Raw genomic sequence first — 22,176 nt, forward strand, 5'->3', positions numbered from 1 at the left:
GGTCTCCCATGCGGGTGCAAGGCCCAAGCACTTGGGCCATCCTCCACTGTACTCCGAGGCCACAGCAGAGAGCTGGACTGCAAGAGGAGCAACCAGGACAGAATCCAGCGCCCCGACCGGGACTAGAACCCAGGGTACCAGCGCCGCAGGCGGAGGATTAACCTCGTGAGCCATGGTGCCGGCCAAGCAAATACATTTTTGAAAAGCCAGAACAGAAAAACCTGAGATGTATCTCAGAACTCCATCACTTTGGTCCTCTCATTTTACAGTTAGGCATTGGAGATCCAGAGACATCCATTTTGCCTAACCAAGGGAACAGTAGGTAAGGACCCTATCCAGTCCATGTTTCCCTCTCTCATTTGCTCTTCTATTCACTCAGGAAGCCTGCCTGAATTAACTTGCCTATAAGATCACCTGCTTGGCAACACCCTTCAGCTAGGTACTGGACATCAATGAGATGAGTCAGCCACACACAGCTAGTCACTCGACCTCACAGGCTCACGGGAGACATTGGCAAACAAAAACAAACAATTACAATACAGCCAGTACTATAGGTGCTATAATAGGTGTAAGCCAAAAGGTCACAGATGCTTGGAGTGGGGGTAGACAGTGGGACTGAAAGGTGTGGAGCTGGAAAGAGGCAGACAGAAAGGATATTAAAGACCCTGCAATCCTTCCCCAAACTGCAGGGTCCAGAACTGGAACCTTATTTATGAGACTATCCCTCCACACAGTTGCTGCTCTTTGTCTCTTTACCCTGTACAGTCTGAGATGAGGGCTTGATAAGAAAGAGAATTGCTGGTGCTGTGGCATAGCAGGCACCTGCTCGAGTCCCAGCTGCTCCACTTTCAATCTGGCTTCCTGCTAATGTGCCTAGGAAAGCAGTGGAAGATGGCCCAAGTGCTTGGGTCCTTGGGAGACCTGGAAGAAGCTCCTGCTCCTGGCTTCAGATTCACTCAGCTACAGCCGTTATGTCCATCTGGGGATGGAACCAGTGGATGGAAGTCTTTCTCTCTCTCTCTCTTTCTCTCTCTCTCTCTCAAATAAGTAAATAGATCTTTAAAAAAGGGAAATGGCAAGGGGTCCACATTTTGGTGCAGAAGGTTAAGCCACTGCCTGTGCTGCCATCATACCGTATGCACACCAGTTCAACTCCCTGCTGATATGCTTTGGAAAGCAGTGGAAGATAGTTCAAATACTTGGGATCCTGCCACCTACATGGTAGGCTCGGATGGATTTCCAGGATCCTGGCTTCAGCCTGGCCAGCCCCAGCTGCTGCAACCATTTGAGAAGTGAACCAGTAGATGGAAGAACTCTCTCTATCTCTCTCGCTCTCTCTCCGTGTGTGTGTGTGTGTGTGTGTATGTGTGTGTGTGTCTTCCTCTCTCTGTAACTCTGCTTTTCAAATTCAGTAAATATTTACAAAATGTTTTTAAAGAGAGAAGCAAGTATACTGAGTCTAGAGTCTTAAAGACAACTTCTGAGTTCTTAGTGATTTTGCCAGGGACCAGTTCCCAAGCTCAACATCAGTTTGTTCCTCTTTCCTCTGGTCTTCATGGTTAACTTTACCATGTGTTTACTCTGTGTTCTTCCTATACTTCTGCAAACAGCCTGCACAGAATCTGTTTGAATCAGAAAATGTTCAAGTTGGGAGAGATCAGCGTGATGATCTAATTGAGGAAAATGAAACAAAATGAGACAGAAACATGACCATGATCATTCAGCAAGCCAGTGGCAGGTCAAGAAAAAAAGCTTTAGTCCCTTTGTTCCCCAGGCCTGGCAGGACCACACTGTACCACACTGTCACACTCATTCATAAGTTCTATTTTCTCCAAGTATGCTCTCTACCCCACTTAGAATTATGATAATAATATCCTAGCTGTTTATATGTGCCAGGCACTGCATTCAGTTCTTATTTACTCATTTAGTTCTCACAACAACTCTATGAGGTGGGTACTATTGTTATCCTCTTTTTAAACATGGTTCAATTAAGGCACAGAAAGTTTAGGTGATTTACACATGTTCTCCACAGCCACTAGGTAACAAGAGGTGAGATTTGAATTGAGGATGTGTAGATCCTGAGGTCATGCCTTAACTCCGTTTTTAGAACAGAGCTTTATATACAGAGGAATATCCATACACAAGTCTGTTTGCCTGCCTACCTCCTGACTTCTTTTGGTAATTCCAGATCAGACTGACCTTCCTATAAGGTATCTGGACACATTCATGGTGCCAGAGTCTAAAGTGAAGCTTGGTTGCAGAGGGGATTGGTAGGAAAAGACCACTACACCAGGCTGGTGCTGCGGCTCACTAGGATAATCCTCTGCCTGCGGCGCCAGCATGCCAGGTCCTAGTCCCAGATGGGGCACCGGATTCTGTCCTGGTTGCTCCTCTTCCAGTCCAGCTCTCTGCTGTGGCCCGGGAAGGCAGTGGAGGATGGCCCAAGTGCTTGGGCCCTGCACCCGCATGGGAGACTGGGGGCGGGGGGAAGCACCTGGATCCTGGCTTCGGATTGGCGCAGCGCACCAGCTGTAGCAGCCTTTTTTTGGGGGGGGTGAACCAACAGAAAGGAAAACCTTTCTCTTTGTCTCTCTTTCTCTCTCACTATCTAAATCTGCCTGTCAAAAAAAAAAAAAAAAAGACCACTACACCTGACAACCCTCCTATAGAAAGCCCTCCCAAATTAGGCAAATGAACTGAGGACTCTCACTTCCCCTAGTTCTCCACCTGGCCATAACGCTTTACCCTTAAGACATACACTAAGTGGATCTCCCCCAAAAATATGCCCTTTCAAAACCAACCTCATGGCTGGCACTGTGGGGCAGTGGGTTAAGTCACTACCTACAATACCGGCATCCCATATGGGAGCAGATTCAAGTCCCTGCCGCTTCACTTCTGATCCAGCTCCGTGCTAATATGCCTGGGAAAGCATCAGAAGACGGCCCAACTGCTTGGGCAACTGTTATCTACCTGGGAGACTCTCTCTCTCTACTCCCAACCCCGTATCATACTCGTAACTCTTTCAAGTAAATAAACAGATCTTTCCAAAAAGAATGAAATGTTTATAAATAAACTGAAGGAAGAGGGAATTTTACCTAGTGGCAAAAAATATACACATTCCACATCAGAATGCCTGGGTTAGATTCCAGACTCCATCTCCTCACCACAGCTTTCTGCTAATGTAGACCCTTGGAGGCAGTAAGGTTGGCTCAAGTAATTGGGTTCCTACTACCCATGTGAGAGACCTAGATTGTGTTACCAGTTTCTGGCTTCAGCCTTGGCCTAGTCCTAGCTGTTACAGTCATTTGGAGAGTGAACCAGAGGAGAGGAACACTCGCTTTCTCACTGTCTCTCTCCCTCTCTCTGATGTGGAAATAAACAAATAAATTTTTAGAAGCAAATAAACTGAACCAAAGAAATGAAAGAACTATACATTAAAAGCTCTAGGACACTGATGAAATAAATTAGACACAAATAACTGCAAAAATAACTTGTGTCTTTAGAACATAAGCTAATATTACTAAAATGTTTCTACCACAACCTGTTTTAGTCTGCATCTGTTTATATAACCCAATACTTCAGACTGGGCAACTTATAAAAAAACAGAGGTTTATTTTGGCTTACAGTTCTGGAGTCTGGGAAGTCCAAAAGTATGGTGCTGGCATCTGCTTGGCTTCTTGTGAGGATCTCGTGCTGCATCATAGCATGGCAGGAAAAGCAGAAGGGCAAGGAGGCACATGCAGAAGAGATAAAACACAAGGGGCTGCCTCACTTTATAATAAAAAACACAAGAGGTGGCAATACTTTATAATACTCTACTCTATAAGACATTAAGCCCTCTTACAGACCTAATCATCTTTTAAAGTCTCCACCTCCCAACAGTCACAATGTCAAGCAAATTTCAATATGAATTTCATAGGACAAATCATTTTCATACCATAGTACTACACAAAACAATCTATAGATTCAATGTAACCCCTATAAATACTCCACTTACATTTTTCTCAGAAATACAAAAAACAATCCTAAAATTCAATTGAAACCACAAAAGTCACCAAATAACAAAAGCAACCTTGAACAAAAAGAACAAGGCCAGAGGCATCACACTATCTGAAATCAAAATCTATTACAAAACTATAGTAATTCAATAGCATGGCACCAGCACAAAGACAGACATTTAGACCAGTGGAACAGAATAGACAGCCAAGAAATAAATCTATACATTTACAGTCAATTAATTTTCAACAAAAGTGTTAAAGACACATAATGGGTAAGGACAGTCTCTTCAATAGATGATGTCAGGACAACTGAATATCCACATACATATGGATGATATTAGACCCTCATCTCATCCTCTCTTTAAAAATCAACACAAAATCTACATATGGATGATATTAGACCCTCATCTCATCCTCTCTTTAAAAATCAACACAAAATCTATTAACATCTTAAACATAAGACCCCAAAATGTAAAAACTACTAGGGGTAAAAACTTCATGACTCTGGTTCTGGCAAAAAGAATGCATAGGAATCCAAAAGCAAAAACAACAAAAGCAAAAATGGACAAATAGGACTGCATCAACCTAAAAAGCTTCTGCACAGCAAAAGAAACAACAGAGTAGAGATGACCTTCAGAATGGAAGAAAATGTTTGCAAACCCTACATCTGATAAGGGGTTAATATCCAAAATACATAAGGGAGGAAATCAAATAACTCAACAGTAAGAAAACAAACAGCTCAATCTAAAAATCAGTAAAAAGATGTGAATGGACATTTCTCAAAGGAAGATATACAAATGGCAAAAAGGTATATGAAAAATGTTCAACATTACTAATCATCAGGGAAATGACAAACACACGGGACAATATCACCTCACCCCTGTTAAGATGGCTATTATCAAAAAAATGAGAGAAAATAAACATTGGCAAGGATGTGGACAAAAGGGAGCCATATACAATGATTGGTGGTAATGTAAATTAGTGTGGTCATTATGACAAAGACTATGAAACGTCCTCAAAAAATTAAAATGATCTAGCAATCCCACTTCTCAGTATATAACCAAAAGAAATGAATTCAGTAGGTAGAAGAACTAGCTGCACTTCCAAGTTCATTGCAGCATTATTCACAATAGCCTTAATATGGAATCAACCTATATGTCCATCAATGGACATGTACAAGCAAACACACACACACACACACACACACACACACAAGTGGAACACTGTTCAGACTGAAAAACAAAGAAATCTTAGAGGGCAGCAAGATGGCGGAATAGGAAGGGAGCACACTGATAGTCTGAGGAGAGACAGTTTAATAAAAGTGGAGATACTGCAGGTTCAAGGAAGAGTAGGGGAAGAAACAGCAGAAGAAACTCTTCCAGAACTAGTGATTCACAGTGGAACTGCGTGGAGAGCGTGGGAGCCCACAGTTCGGGACACCAGCGGCAGACTCAACACACCAGTGCTGGAACGCGAGATGAGCCGAACCGCAATAGCCCGAGACACCGGCAGGCAAGCCGAAAGAGGAGACTAGAGGGAACAACCCCGGGGGGAAAAGTTCACCAGGCTAACTAGAAGAGAGAGAGAAAGAAAAAAGTGACCAATACGGACACGGGTTTCTCTCTCTCCGCTCACCTCTCAAAGGCGAGCAAGACAAAGAGCAGGCACCATCTTGGACATACGTCATAAACAGAGCGACCTCAGGTCTGCACCGGCCCTGAGCCTAGCAGAAAAACCTGACTCTGGGCAGGGTGAATTAACAGGAGATTAGGACCTAGTGAATTTGTGGTGCTACTGAACTGAGACTGTGAAAAAAGAGACGGTGGGGGAGAGAACTCACAGAATTCACGTGAGTACTCTCCAGAGACGCTACAATTCCGTAACTTTGGAAACCCAGTGGGAGACTGAAGGAGAATTTGAGCACACTCTGAGGGCAGAAGAGATTCCCTGTGGGGTCCTTGGGAAAGAGCTTCTGATCCCTGGCTCCTGTGGGTATATTATTTGCCTGCTAACTACCTCCAACTTCGTTCAGCTGTGCGGAATTACTTCCCTTTTGAATCAAAAAAAAGAAAGAGAGAGAGAGAGATCTACCACGCCTAACCTGGGAGTGTCACCTTTGGCACACCAAACAGAGCTCTCAGGCCACACCCATTTCAAGCCTCTAAGGCTCCATCAAAAACAGACAGTCCACTTAATCTAGAGTCATAGTATAACAAGAAAAAGCACCACAGTGAAGAAACCAAATATCTCCAATATGCCAAATAACAAACGCAAAAACCGAGGTAATAAAAACAAGGAAGTCACTATGAAGCCCCCAAATGAAAAAGACAACCCAATTCAAGATTATGAAGATGATGAGATAGAAGAAATGCAAGAAGCAGATCTCAAAAAATTGATAAGAACATTAAGAAGTTCTCAAAAACAAATTATTGAACTACACAAATCCTTAATGGACAAGATAGAAAATCTCTCTCGTGAAAATGAAATATTAAGGAAGAATCAAAATGAAATGCAGAAACTAGTAGAACAGGAAACTGTGATAGTGACGAGAAATCATAATGAAATGAAGAATTCAATAGATCAAATGAAAAACACACTAGAGAGCCTTAAAAACAGAATGGGTGAAGCAGAAGAGAGAATATCGGACTTAGAAGACAGAGAACAGGAAAGGATACAGTCAGACCAAAGAAAAGAAGAGGAAATTAGAAATCTAAAACATATTGTCAGGAATCTGCAGGATACTATTAAAAAAACCCAACATTCGGGTTCTAGGAGTTCCTGAAGGCATGGAGAGGGAGAAAGGATTAGCAGGCCTTTTTAGTGAGATATTAGCAGAAAATTTCCCAGGTTTGGAGAAGGACAGAGACATCCTAGTACAGGAAGCTCATAGAACCCCTAATAAACACGACCAAAAGAGATCCTCACCACGACACGTTGTAATTAAACTCTCCACAGTGAAACATAAAGAAAAGATCCTAAAATGTGCAAGAGAGAAAGTCAGATTACTCTCAGAGGATCTCCAATCAGACTCACAGCTGACTTCTCATCAGAAACCCTACAAGCTAGGAGGGAATAGTGAGATATAGACAGGTACTAAGAGAGAAAAACTACCAGCCCAGAATATTATATCCTGCAAAGGTCTCATTTGTGAATGAAGGTGAAATAAAGACTTTTCATAGCAAACAGAAATAGAAAGAATTTGTCGCCACTCATCCAGCCCTGCAAAAGATGCTTAAAGATGTGTTGCACACAGAAACACAGAAACACGGTCATCAATATGAAAGAAGGTAAAGGAAGGAAACCTCACAGCAAAAGATCACAGGGAATTCAAAGCATATATTAGAACTTATCTTTGGCAAATGGCAGGGCAAAGTTGCCACTTATCATTAGTCACTTTGAACGTGAATGGCCTGAACTGTCCAGTTAAAAGACACCGATTGGCTGATTGGCATAAGGAACAAAACCCATCTATTTGCTGCTTACAAGAAACACATCTGTCCAACAAAGATGCATACAGACTGAAAGTGAAAGGCTGGAAAAAGATATGCCCAGCCAACAGAAATGAAAAAAGAGCGGGCGTAGACATCTTAATATCGGACAATATAAACTTTACCACAAAAACTGTTAGGAGAGACAAAGAGGGACACTATATAATGATTAAGGGATCAATTCAACAGGAAGATATAACAATTATCAATGTATATGCACCTAATTACAGGGCACCGGTTTATTTAAAATTTTTGTTAAGGGACTTAAAGGGAGACTTAGACCCTAATACAATAGTACTGGGGGACTTCAATACTCCACTCTCAGAAATAGACAGATCAACAGGACAGAAGATCAACAAGGATACAGTAGATTTAAACGACACTATAGCCCAAGTGGATCTAACAGATATCTACACAACTTTCAATCCTACAGCTAAAGAATTTACATTCTTCTCAGCAGTACATGGAACCTTCTCTAGGATTGACCACATACTAGGCCATAAAGCAAGTCTCAGCAAATTCAAAAGAATTAGAATCATACCATGCAGCTTCTCAGACCATAAAGCAATGAAGTTGGAAATTAGCAACTCAGGAATCCCTAGAGCATACGCAAACACATGGAGATTGAACAACATGCTCCTGAATGAACAATGGGTCATAGAAGAAATTAAAAGAGAAATCAAAAATTTTCTGGAAGTAAATGAGGATAACAGCACAACATACCAAAACTCATGGGATGCAGCAAAAGCAGTGTTAAGAGGAAAGTTTATATCAATAGGTGCCTACATCAAGAAATTGGAAAGGCACCAAATAGATGAGCTTTCAATTCACCTCAAGGATCTAGAAAACCTACAGCAAACCAGACCCAAATCTAGTAGGAGAAGAGAAATAATTAAAATCAGAGAAGAAATCAACAGGATTGAATCCAAAAAAAGCATTACAAAAAATCAGCCAAACGAGGAGCTGGTTCTTTGAAAAAATAAACAAAATTGACACCCCATTGGCCCAACTAACTGAAAAAAGAAGAGAAAAGACCCAAATCAATAAAATCAGAGATGAAAAAGCAAATGTAACAACAGACACCACAGAAATAAAAAGAATCATCAGAAATTACTACAAAGAGTTGTATGCCAGCAAACAGGGAAACCTATCAGAAATGGATAGATTCCTGGACACATGCTACCTACCTAAATTGAACCAGGAAGACATCGAAAACCTAAACAGACCCATAACTGAGACAGAAATTGAAACAGTAATAAAGGCCCTCCCAACAAAGAAAAGCCCAGGACCAGATGGATTCACTGCTGAATTCTACCAGACATTTAAAGAAGAACTGACTCCAATTCTTCTCAAACTATTCAGAACAATCGAAAAAGAGGGAGTCTTCCCAAATTCTTTCTATGAAGCCAGCATTACCTTAATTCCTAAGCCGGAAAAAGATGCAGCACTGAAAGAGAATTACAGACCAATATCCCTGATGAACATAGATGCAAAAATCCTCAATAAAATTCTCGCCAATAGGATGCAACAGAAACATCATCCACCAGACCAAGTGGGATTTATCCCTGGTAGCAGGGATGGTTTAATGTGCACAAAACAATCAATGTGATACACCACATTAACAGACTGCAGAAGAAAAACCATATGATTATCTCAACAGGCAACGAGAAAGCATTTGATAAAATACAACACCCGTTCATGATGGAAACTCTAAGCAAACTGGGTATGGAAGGAACATTCCTCAATACAATCAAAGCAATCTATGAAAAACCCACAGCAAACATCCTATTGAATGGGGAAAAGTTGGGTTGGAAGCATTTCCACTGAGATCTGGTACCAGACAGGGATGCCCACTCTCACCACTGCTATTCAATATAGTTCTGGAAGTTCTAGCCAGAATTATTAGGCAAGAAAAAGAAATTAAAGGGATACAAATTGGGAAGGAAGAACTCAAACTATCCCTCTTTGCAGATGATATGATTCTTTATTTAGGGGACCCAAAGAACTCTACTAAGAGACTACTGGAACTCATACAAGAGTTTGGCAAAGTAGCAGGATGTAAAATCAATGCACAAAAATCAACAGCCTTTGTATACACAGGCAATGCCACGGCTGAGGAAGAACTTCTAAGATCAATCCCATTCACAATAGCTACAAAAACAATCAAATACCTTGGAATCAACTTAACCAAGGACGTTAAGGATTTCTACGATGAAAATTACAAAACCTTAAAGAAAGAAATAGAAGAGGATACCAAGAAATGGAAAAATCTTCCATGCTCATAGAATGGAAGAATCAATATCATCAAAATGTCCATTCTCCCAAAAGCAATTTATAGATTCAATGCGATACCAATCAAGATACTGAAGACCTTCTTCTCAGATCTGGAAAAAATGATGCTGAAATTCTTATGGAGACACAGGAGACCTCGAATAGCTAAAGCAATCTTGTACAACAAAAACAAAGCTGGAGGCATCACAATACCAGATTTCAGGACATACTACAGGGCAGTTGTTATCAAAACAACATGGTACTGGTACAGAAACAGATGGATAGACCAATGGAACAGAGTAGAAACACCAGAAATCAATCCAAACATCTACAGAGAACTTATATTTGATCAAGGACCCAAAACCAATTCCTGGAGTAAGGACAGTCTATTCAACAAATGGTGCTGGGAAAATTGGATTTCCACGTGCAGAATCATGAGTAAGACCCCTACCTTTCACCTTACACAAAAATCCACTCAACATGCATTAAAGACTTAAAATACGACCTGACACCATCAAATTATTAGAGAGTATTTGAAAATCCCTGCAAGATATAGGTAACGTCAAAGACTTCTTGGAAAACACCCCAGAAGCACAGGCAGTCAAAGTCAAAATTAACATTTGGGATTGCATCAAATTGAGAAGTTTCTGTACTGCAAAAGAAAGAGTCAGGAAAGTGAAGAGGCAACCAACAATGGGAAAATATATTTGCAAAGTATGCAACAGATAAAGGGTTGATAACCAGAATCTACAAAGAAATCAAGAAATTCCACAACATCAAAACAAACAACCCACTTAAGAGATGGGCCAAGGACCTCAATAGACATTTTTCAAAAGAGGAAATCCAAATGGCCAACAGACACATGAAAAAATGTTCAAGATCACTAGCAATCAGGGAAATGCAAATCAAAACCACAATGAGGTTTCACCTCACCCCAGTTAGAATGGCTCACATTCAGAAATCTACCAACAACAGATGCTGGAGAGGATGTGGGGAAAAAGGGACACTAACCCACTGTTTGTGGGAATGCAAACTGGTTAAGCCACTATGGAGGTCAGTCTGGAGATTCCTCAGAAACCTGAATATAACTCTACCATTCAACCCAGCCATCCCACTCCTTGGAATTTACCCAAAGGAAATTAACTTGGTAAACAAAAAAGCTGTCTGCACATTAATGTTTATCTCAGCTCAATTCACAATAGCTAAGACCTGGAACCAACCCAAATGCCCATCAACAGTAGACTGGATAAGAAATTATGGGACATGTACTCTATAGAATACTATACAGCAGTGAAAAACAATGAAACCCAGTCATTTGCAACAAGATGGAGGAATTTGGAAAACATCATGCTGAGTGAATTAAGCCAGTCCCAAAGGGACAAATATCATATGTTCTCCCTGATTGGCGACAACTAACTGAGCAGCAAAGGGGAAACTTGTTGAAGTGAAATGGACACTATGAGAAACAGTGACTTGATCAGCTCTTGTCCTGACTATTGAAGTACAATGTAATACTTTATCCGTTATAGTATTTTTTTGTTCTAGTGCCATTGGTTGAACTCTGTAATTAACACACAATTATTCTTAGGTGTTTAAATTTTAACTGAAAAGTGATCCCTGTTAGGAATTTGGAAAACATTATGCTGAGTGAAATAAGCCAATCCCAAAGGGACAAATACCACTTGTTCTCCTTGATAGGTGACAACTAACTGAGCACCAAAAAGGAAACCTGTTAAAGTGAAATGAACACTAGGAGAAACAGTGACTTGATCAGCCCTCACCCTGACTGTTGATGAGCAACTTAATATGTTTTCCCTCTTAGTATTTTTTTGTTCTACTTAATACTTTTGGTTGAATACTGTAATCAATACACAATTATTCTTAGGTGTTTAAAGTTAACTGAAAAGTGATCACTGTTAAATATAAGAGTGGGTATAAGAGAGGGAAGAGATGTGCAGTTCGGGACATGCTCAAGCTGACTTTCCTCAAACGGTAGAGTTAGAAACATACCAGGGGATTCCAATTCAATCCCATCAAGGTGGCATGTACCAATGCCATCTCACTAGTCCCAGTGATCAATTTCTGTTCACAATTGATCATAATGATAGGACTAAGAACCAAAGGGAGCACATAAACAAGAATAGTGTCTGCAAATACTAGCTGATAGAATAAAAAAGGGAGAGAACGATCCAACATGGGAAGCGGGATACACAGCAGACCCATAGAATGGCAGATGTCCTAACAGCACTCTGGCCTCAGAATCAGCCCTTAAGGCATGCGGATCCGGCTGAAAAGCCCATGAGAGTATTTCAGGCATGGAAAGCCAAGACACTCTGGGGGAAAAAAAAACCTAAATGAAAGATCTCTGCGAGTGAGATCCCAGTGGAAAGAACAGGACAGGTCATGAAAGAAGGAGGTACCTTTCTCTGAAGGGAGGTGAGAACTTCCACTTTGACTATGGCCTTGTCTAAATATGATCAGAGTCGGTGAACTCAGGGCACTTCCATAGCCTTGGCAGCTCATGACAAAAGCCTAGGGTGATTACTGATGCCATAAACAAGAGTGTCAATTTGTTAAGTCAACAACAGGAGTCACTGTGCACTTACTCCTCAAGTAGGATCTTTGTCCTTAGTGTGCTGTACATTGAGATTTAATGCTATAACTAGTACTCAAACAGTATTTTTCACTTTATGTTTCTGTGTGGGAGCAAACTGTTGAAATCTTTACTTAATGTATGCTAAACTGATCTTCTGTATATAAAGAGAATTGAAAATGAATCTTGATGTGAATGGAAGGGGAGAGTGAGTGGGTAAGGGGAGGGTTGCGGGTTGGAGGGCGTTATGGGGGAAAGCCATTTTAATCCATAAGATGTACTTTGGAAATTTATATTCATTAAATAAAAGTTAAAAAAAAAAAGAAATCTTTCCATTTCTGCCAACATGAATGAGCCTACAGGATATTATGTTAAGTGAAATAAGCCAGACACAGAGAGACAAATACTGTATGACCTCAAATAAATTTGGAATTTAAAATAGTGGAACTCATAGAACCAGAGAATAGAATGGTGGTTCCCAGGGACTTGAGGGGGCAGGAATGGGGAGTTAGAGTGGTAGGGAAATATTAGCCAAATAATACAAAATTTCTGTTAAAAGGAATAAATTCAGGAGATCCATTTTAAAACATGGTGATTATAATAATGTACCATATACTAAAAAATAGCTGAGAGTAGATTTTAAATGTTCTCACCACAAAAAAATAAGTATTGCAATGGATATATTAACTAGTTTGATTTCATCATTCTACAATATGTGCATTATCAAAATATCATGCCGTACACCACAAATATATGCAATTTTTGTTAGCTTAAAAACTAAAATTGAAAAAGTATTCCAGGTACATATTGTGTATTTATGCATCAACCAAAACTGCAGAATTGAGAGGCACTTTAGAAGCTATGCAGCAGGCACCTCATGATGCAGCAGAGTAACTGAAGATGACCCAGGCAAAAGGATCTGCCCTCAGCATACTTTGCCTTGCTTTCCTCAGTGCTTACCAAGTACACAGCATACAGAGGGGCACAATAATGAGGATCTAAATCAGGGGCTGAGAAACCAAGGCCTGCTACCTGTTTTATAAAGAAAAATTTTATTGGGACACATTCATTCATTTATATATTTTCTATGGTCATTTTTGTACAACAAAAGCAGAATGAGTAGTTGCAATAGAAATGACATGACCCTGAAAAGCCTAAAACATTTAATATCTAGTCCTTTATTTTAAAAAGACTTTGCTGGACTAGACATCTTCCGTCCCCATATGTGTGCGCTCAATCTTTGCTGAGCTGCCCAAGATTCCCTGAGCACCAACCCTAGTCCCCCATGCAGCCTCATTTCTGTTCAGACAAAATGAGAGAAACCATCATGAACCAAGAAAAACTTGCCAAATTATAGGCTCAAGTGTCCATTGGTGGGAAAGGAACTGTTTGCAGAAAGAGGATGGGAGCCAGCACTGTGGCGCAGCTGGTTAACGCCCTGGCCTGAAGCACCAGCACCCCATATGGGCACCGGTTCTAGTCCCGGCTGCTCCTCTTCCAATCCAGCTCTCTGCTGTGGCCTGGGAAGGCAGACCCAGAAGAGGCTCCTGGTTCCTAGCTTCGGATCAGCGCAACTCTGGCCGTTGTGGCCAATTGGGGAGTGAAACATCAGATGGAAGACTTCTCTCTCTCTCTCTCTGCCTCTCCTATCTCTGTGTAACTCTGACTTTCAAATAAATAAATAAATCTTTAAAAAAAGAAAGAGGGTGGTTGGTTCACAGAACAGTAACAGTACATGATTAAAAAGCAAACAAACAAAAAATTTCCGTTCTTCTTAAAGAAATTAGGAGTAAACAATATCTCTGGTATTGAAGAGGACGTTTACAAACCAACAATGATCCACTTTAACAAGCCTAATGTTCAGGCTTCTCTGGCAGCAAACACTTTCACCATTAGAGGCCACACTGAGACAAAGCAGCCAACAGAAATGCTCCCTAGCATTTCAAACCAGCTTGGTGCAGACAGCCTTGAGGAGGTTGGCTGAAGCTCTACCCAATCTGTAGATGGAAAAGCATTACTTGCTACTGAAGAGGATGATAATGATGAAGTTCCAGACCTTGTGGAGAATTTTGATGAGACTTCTTAAGAATGAGACAAACTGAATGGAGTCAACTTCCGAGGAAAGTAAAACGTGAAGAAGTTATTGGGAGCTGCTATTTTATGACTTCTTTAAAATTATTTTATTTATGATCTTGATAGAATCTAGATCTCTGATATTTTTAACCTCAAGCCCCTTAGACAGCACTGCTCGCTTCAGTTTTTGCTTCTATACAATTCATTCTTTGCAGTTAATTAAGCTGAGGAAGCCTGGGGATAAAGTTTGAAACAAAGGTTAATTAAAAAAAAAGTTGCTGGGGCAGGTATTGTGGTGCAGCCAATTATGCCACTGCCTGTGACACTGGTGTTCCATATGGGAGTGCCAGTTGGAGTCCTAACTGCTCCATTTCACATTCAGCTTCCTGATAATGTGCTTGGAAAGGCAGCAAAAGATGACCAAGTAGTTGGGTTCCTGCCACCCACATGGGAGACCCGGATAGAGTTCCTGGAACTTGGTTTTGGTCTGGCCCAGCCAAGGCCATGGTAGACTTTTGGGAAGTAAATCCATAGTTGAAATATACCACTGCTTCTCCCCCTCTCTCTGTTACTCTGTCTTTCAAATAAATTAAAAGAATCTTTAAACAAAACTAAACAAAATATGCATACTGCCTAAAGTGATTTACTGATTCTATGCAATCCCTATCAAAGCCCCAATGACATTTTTCACAGAACTAGTAAAAACACCATTAAAATCTGTATAGAGTCTCAAAAGACTTCAAATATATAAAGCAATCTTGAGCAAAAAGAACAAAGCAGGAATCATTACACACTTTGCCTTTAAAATATATAACACAGCTATAGTAATTAAAACAGCATGGAAGCTGGCGCCGCGGCTCACTAGGCTAATCCTCTGCCTTGCGGCGCCGGCACACTGGGTTCTAGTCCCGGTCGGGGCACCGGATTCTGTCCCGGTTGCCCCTCTTCCAGGCCAGCTCTCTACTGTGGCCAGGGAGTGCAGTGGAGGATGGTCCAAGTGCTTGGGCCCTGCACCCCATGGGAGACCAGGAGAAGCACCTGGCTCCTGCCATTGGATCAGCGCGGTGTGCCGGCCACAGTGCACCATCCGCGGCGGCCATTAGAGGGTGAACCAACGGAAAAGGAAGACCTTTCTCTCTGTCTCTCACTGTCCACTCTGCCTGTCAAAAAAAATAAAAATAAAAATAAATAAAAAATAAAAACAAAACAGCATGAAAGTGCCATAAAAACAGATCCAAACATCAAAGGAACAGACCAGAGACCTTATAAGTAAACCCACACATCTACAGCCAGTTGATCTTTGACAAAGGTACTAAGAACATGCACTCAAAAAAGGATAATCTTTTCAATAAATGGTGCTGGGAAAATTGGATATCCACAGGCAGAAGACTGAAACTAGACCCTTATCTTTCACCACGTGCAAATATCAGCTCAAAATATATTGCAGACCTAAATGTGAGATATGATACTTTCAGGCTATGAGGAGAAAACATACAGAAACAAGTTCAGGACATAGGAACAAGCAAGGAATTTCTGGATCTGACCTTAAAAACTACAGAAAATAAAAACAAAAATAGACAAGAAATCACCAAACTAAAGAGTTTCTGTACAGCAAAAGCAGCATTAGATAGAGTGAAGAGAACATCTAGAGAATGGTACAAAATATTTTTAAGTTGTATATCTGAGAAGGCATTCATGCCCAAGATCTATAAAGATCTATAAAGATCTATAAATAGAAATTTCTCAAAGAGAAGACATACAAATGGCCAAAGGCTACATGAAAAAAAAATGCCTAGCATTGTTAATCATCAGGAAAATGTGAATCAAAATCACAAGGAGATATCACTTCACTAATGTAAGATTGGCTTTTATAAAAAAGACAAAAGATAACAAGCGTTGGTGAGGATGTGGAGAAAATGGAACACTTACACATTGCTAGTGGGAATGTAAATTAGTGTGGCCATTGTGGAAAACAGTATGAAGATTCCTCAAAAAATTAAAAAAAGAACTACCATATGATCCAATAATTCCACTTCAGGTGTGTATCTAAGGAATGTATCAATGCGATACCAATCAAGATACCGAAGACATTCTTCTCAGATCTGGAAAAAATGATGCTGAAATTCATATGGAGACACAGGAGACCTCCAATAGTTAAAGCAATCTTGTACAACAAAAACAAAGCCGGAGGCATCACAATACCATATTTCAGGACATACTATAGGGCAGTTGTTATCAAAACAGCATGGTACTGGTACAGAAACAGATGGATAGACCAATGGAACAGAATACAAACACCAGAAATCAATCCAAACATCTACAGAGAACTTATATTTGATCAAGGACCCAAAACCAATTCCTGGAGCAAGGACAGTCTATTCAATAAATGGTGCTGGGAAAATCGGATTTCCACGTGCAGAATCATGAATCAAGACCCCTACCTTACACTTTACACAAAAATCCACTAACATGGCTGTCAAAAAAATTTTTTAAAAATTCCACTCAACATGGATTAAATACCTAAATCTACGACCCAACACCATCAAATTATTAGAGATCATCGAGAAACCCTGCAAGATATAGGTAACGTCAAAGACTTCTTGGAAAAGACCCCGGAAGCACAGGCAGTCAAAGCCAAAATTAACATTTGGGATTGCATCAAATTGAGAAGTTTCTGTACTGCAAAAGAAACAGTCAAGGAAAGTGAAGAGGCAACTGACAGAATGGGAGAAAAGATTTGCAAAGTATGCAACAGATAAAGGGTTAATAACCAGAATCTACAAAGAGATCAAGAAACTCCACAACATCAAAACAAACAATCCACTTAAGAGATGAGCCAAGGACCTCAATAGACATTTTTCAAAAGATGAAATCCAAATGGCCAACAGACACATGAAAAAATGTTCAAGATCACTAGCAATCAGGGAAATGCAAATCAAAACCACAATGAGGTTTCACCTCACCCCGGTGAGAATGGCTCACATTCAGAAATCTACCAACAACAGATGCTGGTGAGGATGTGGGGGAAAAGAGACACTAACCCACTGTTGGTGGGAATGCAAACGGGTAAAGCCACTATGGAAGTCAATCTAGAGATTCCTCATCCATCCCACTCCTTGGAATTTACCCAAAGGAAATTAAATTGGCAAACAAAAAAAGCTGTCTACACCTCAATGTTTATTGCCGCTCAATTCACAATAGCTAAGACCTGGAATCAATCCAAATGCCCATCAACAGTAGACTGGATAAAGAAATTATGAGACATGTACTCTATAGAATACTATACAGCAGTAAAAAAAGAATGAAATCCTGTCATTTGCAACAAAATGGAGGAATCTGGAAAACATCATGCTGAGTGAAATAAGCCAGTCCCTGATCAGTGACAACTAACCCAGCACAAAAAAAGGTAACCTGTTGAAGTGAAAGGGACACTATGAGAAACTGTGACTTGATCAGCCCTTGTCCTGCCTGTTGATGTACAATGTAATACTTTATCCCTTTTAGTATTTTTTTGTTCTAGTTAATACTATTGGTTGAACTGTGTAATTAACACACAATTATTCTTAGGTGTTAAAAGTTAACTGAAAAGTGATCACTGTTAAATATAAGAGTGGGAATAAGAGAGGGAGGAGATGAACAATTTGGGATATGCTCAATCGGACTTGCCCCAAATGGTGGAGTTAAAAACATACCAGGGGATTCCAATTCAATCCCATCAAGGTGGCATGTACCAATGCCATCTCACTAGTCCAAGTGATCAATTTCAGTTCACAATTGATCACACTGTCAAAGGATCACACAAACAAGACTAGTGTCTGCGAATACTAACAGATAGAATCGAAAAGGGAGAGAACGATCTAACATGGCAAGTGGGATACACAGCAGACTCATAGAATGGCAGATGTCCTAAACAGCAGGCTGGGCTCAGAATCAGCCCTTAAGGCATTCAGATCCAGCTGAAAAGCCCATGAGAGTATTTTAGTCATGGAAAGTCAAAACACTGTGGAAAAAAAAAAAAAAAGAGGACCTAAATGCAAGATATCTGTGAATGAGATCCCAGTAGAATGAACGGGACATCAAAGAAGGAGGTACCTTTCTCTGAAGGGAGGAGAGAACTTCCACTTTGACTATGACCTTTTCTTTATAAGATCGGAGTTGGCGAACTCAAAAGGCTTCCACAGCCTTGGCATCTCATGACTAGAGCCTAGGGAGATTACTGACACCATAAACAAGAGTGTCAATTTGTTAAGTCAACAACAGGAGTCACTGTCTACTTACTTCTCATGTAGGATCTCTGTCCTTAATGTGTATTCCAATGTGAAGTAATGCTATAACTAGTACTGAAACAGTATTTTGCACTTTATGTTTCTGTGTGGGTGCAAACTGATGAAATCTTTACTTAATATATACTAAATTTATCTTCTGTATATAAAGATAATTGAAAATGAATCTTGATGTGAATGAAATGGGAGAGGGAGTGAGAGATGGGAGGGAGAGGGGTGGGAGGGAAGTTATGGGGAGGGGGAAGCCATTGTAATCCATAAGCTGTACTTTGGAAATTTCTTTTTACTAAATAAAAGTTTTAAAAAAAGGAGCCATCTGCAGTCTAATGTTTATTGCAGCACTAATAACAATAGCCAAGACATTTAAACAACGTAAGTGTCCCTACATTGATCAATGGATCAAGAAAATGTGGTATGTGTACATAATGGAATGTTACTCAGCATGAAAAAGATGAAATTGTGTATCTGCAACAACATGAGTGAAAGTGGAGATTATTATTCAGTGAAATAAGCCAGGCACAGAAAGACAAATACCACAAGGTCTCACTCATACATGGAATCAAAATATAGGTTATGCCATGAAGTCAAAAATATAATTGTGCTTAACAGTAGCTGGGTAGAAAGGGGAAAGGGAGGCACTGAGAAAAGCTGATTGATGGCTAGACAGGGATAAGAAGCTCTGTGTTTCTATCATACAATTGGGTTAAGATAGATAATGTTAATTTATTGTATGTTTCTCTACAAAAAACCTGGAAAGTAGGATTTTTGTGTATATCCACAAAAAATATTAAATGTATGAAATAATAACCATATTTACCCTGTATGGACATTACACAATTCCTGTGTAGATCTATTGCCCATTTTTAATTGGTCTTTTTTTTTCTATTGAGTTGTTTGTGTTCTTTTTTTAAAAAAGATTTTATTTATTTATTTGGAAGTCAGAGTTAACAGAAAGAGGAGAGACAGAGAGAGAGAGAGAGATCTTCCATCTGCTGGTTCACTCCCTAATCCGCCTCAATGGCTGGAGCTGTGCCTATCTGAAGCCAGAAGCCAGGAGCTTCTTCCGGGTCTCCTATTCATGTGCAGTGGCCCAAGCACTTGGGCCATCTTTCACTGCATTTCCAGGCCGTATCAGAGAGCTGGATCCGAAGTGGAGCAGTCGGGACTTGAACCAGAGCCCATATGAGATGCCGGTACTGCAGGCGGTGCCTTTACCCACTATGCCACAGCGCCGGCCCCTGTTTTGTGTTCTTTAGATGTCCTGGCTTTATACTAAAAAGAAAGGGAAATGTATAATGTATATTTAGGTCATCTTCCATATAAACGAGTATTAAATGTTCTTAAAATTTCAGCATTGAATTTAGTTCAGCTATCTGGATAATTTATCTCTATGGAATGTCTCATTCCAATACACTTTTGAAGAAATTATGAACAGTTTCATATGAGTTTTATACATAAAAAGATTTAACCTCAAATGTGTGTACTATTAAACATCTGGTTAGCTTTTAAAAATTGTATGTTAGGTTAATTGCCTAAAAAGTCAAGACTGAATATGATTTTAGCCCTAGCTAGCAACTTCACAGCTCCAAATGACTACTGGAGTGAAACAATTGATCAATCTTCTGGTTTCCTGAATTAGTTTCAAAGTAAATCACTGCTTTTAGATGTCTGAAACTGACATCCAGGGTTGGGTTGGAATAATCCATGCATATTAAGTAAATATTAAGAAACAAGTAGGCACTATTTTCAGAGGAAAGTATTAAATGTTGCTGTCCAGCTTAGTGATTAAAATCATGTCTAAAATCCATTTGCTTTCAATCAAATCTAGACCTCAGTACCCAGCACCTAGCTTTGCATTAAGCTCTGACAGAATTCAGGCAGTGGGGCTAAAACAAGCCTACTTCTCATGTCACCTTTCTAATCCTCTTTTGTCTGGTTTCCATAGAGACATGTGGGGGTAGGAGAGCATTCAGGGTGTGTCTACTCTTGGCAGATGCTAAGAGATAGGTCCCTAAAAAGGAGGAACAAGAGGTGAAAGGAAGAGTGGAACTCTGGAAGATGGCAAAAGAAGAGGGACTTAGCATATGATGAAACAAAAACAACTTGTAAGATGAATTTTAAGCAAGGATGAATGGTCTTTAACTGCATTGCAAACTGAAGAAAGCCACAGGGATGACTTGGAGGTGATACAGGCTCCAGAGTGGGAGGATCTTCTCTAAAGAAGAGGTTTATCCTCAGCTATTGGACCACCAGTTTTCCCACCCAGAACTCAGTGAAGAACTTTCTGTACTATCACCTTACTTCATAGGGAAGATGTGTAGCTAAGAAAATACCCTTCAAGGGGGCCAGCGCCATGGCTCACTTGGTTAATCCTCCGCCTGCAGCGCTGGCATCCCATATGGGTGCAGGGTTCTAGTCTCAGCTGCTCCTCTTCCAGTCCAGCTCTCTGCCGTGGACTGGGAAGTCAGTGGAGGATGGCCCAAGTGCTTGGGCCCTGCACCTACATGGGAGACCAGGAGGAGGCGCCTGGCTCCTGGCTTCGGATCAGTGCAGCGCCGGCTGTGGCAGCCATTTGGGGGGTGAACCAACGGAAGGAAGACCTTTCTCTCTGTCTCTCTCTCACTAACTCTGTCAAAAAAAAAGATAACAAAAAAAGAAAATACCCTTCAGGGGCTGGCACTGCGGCATAGCAAGCAAAGCCGCCGCCTGCAGTGCCGGCATTCCATATGGGCACCAGTTCGAGTCCTGGCTGCTCCACTTCAGATCCAGCTCTCTGCTATGGCCTGGGAAAGCAGTAGAAGATGGCCCAGGTCTTTGGGCCCCTGCACCTGTGTGGGAGACCCAAAAGAAGCTCCTGGCTCCTGGCTTCAGATCAGCACAGCTCTAGCTGTTGTGGGCATCTGAGGAGTCAACCAGCAGATGGAAGACCTCTCTCTGTCTCTCTCTGCCTGTGCATCTCTGTAACTCTACCTTTCAAATAAAATAAATAAATCTTTAAAAAGAAGAAAATACCCTTCAAGGCTTCTTTCTTCTTTAAAGTAGAAGTATCCTAGAAATATAAGTGATTATAATTCTAACTACCTTATTTGAACCATTATCTCACTGGTTATTTTCAAAAACCTCTTACCAGAGCTCTGACAAAAACCTCTTACCAGATCTCTGATGTTACCAAGATAACTGAGCAGTTATTTCCCCCTTCACCACATATTCCCAAGGCAAAGCAGAAGCTCAAGTTTGTACTGGATTTTCCTTGTCCAATACCTTGCATCTATATCACTTTATTTAATATTCACAACTCCACTTCTGAGAGAAGGAATCTGAGGGTTGAGAAGTTGTGGCTTCCCCAGGTCTCAGAAAACAAGTCAATGGCTGAGCTTTTCCTAAAATACACATCTGCTAAGCCCCACATCAAATATTCCTTCTCTCACACTTTTTAGATCCCTGTCTTTTTGGGAAAGAGTGAAAGAAAG

The 22,176-nt window shown here is 40.6% G+C and overlaps 1 protein-coding gene across 5 annotated transcripts in view; it reads right to left on the reverse strand.

The window, feature by feature from the left end:
• The window catches only part of ARHGEF9 (Cdc42 guanine nucleotide exchange factor 9), a 407,702-nt gene that overhangs the window by 301,315 nt on the left and 84,211 nt on the right, over positions 1-22,176 (reverse strand). For 4 of the 5 annotated variants that reach the window (XM_008272701.4, XM_051827736.2, XM_051827741.2 and 1 more), the window contains exon 2: positions 3,625-3,693. The exons of the other annotated variant lie outside the window; for it this stretch is intronic. The gene's annotated coding sequence lies outside the window, so the exon portion shown is untranslated. The remainder of the gene's footprint in view (positions 1-3,624; positions 3,694-22,176) is intronic. 5 annotated transcript variants of the gene reach the window in all.

Source organism: Oryctolagus cuniculus, chromosome X (genome assembly GCF_964237555.1).
Source record: "Oryctolagus cuniculus chromosome X, mOryCun1.1, whole genome shotgun sequence".
Lineage (NCBI taxonomy): Eukaryota > Metazoa > Chordata > Mammalia > Lagomorpha > Leporidae > Oryctolagus > Oryctolagus cuniculus.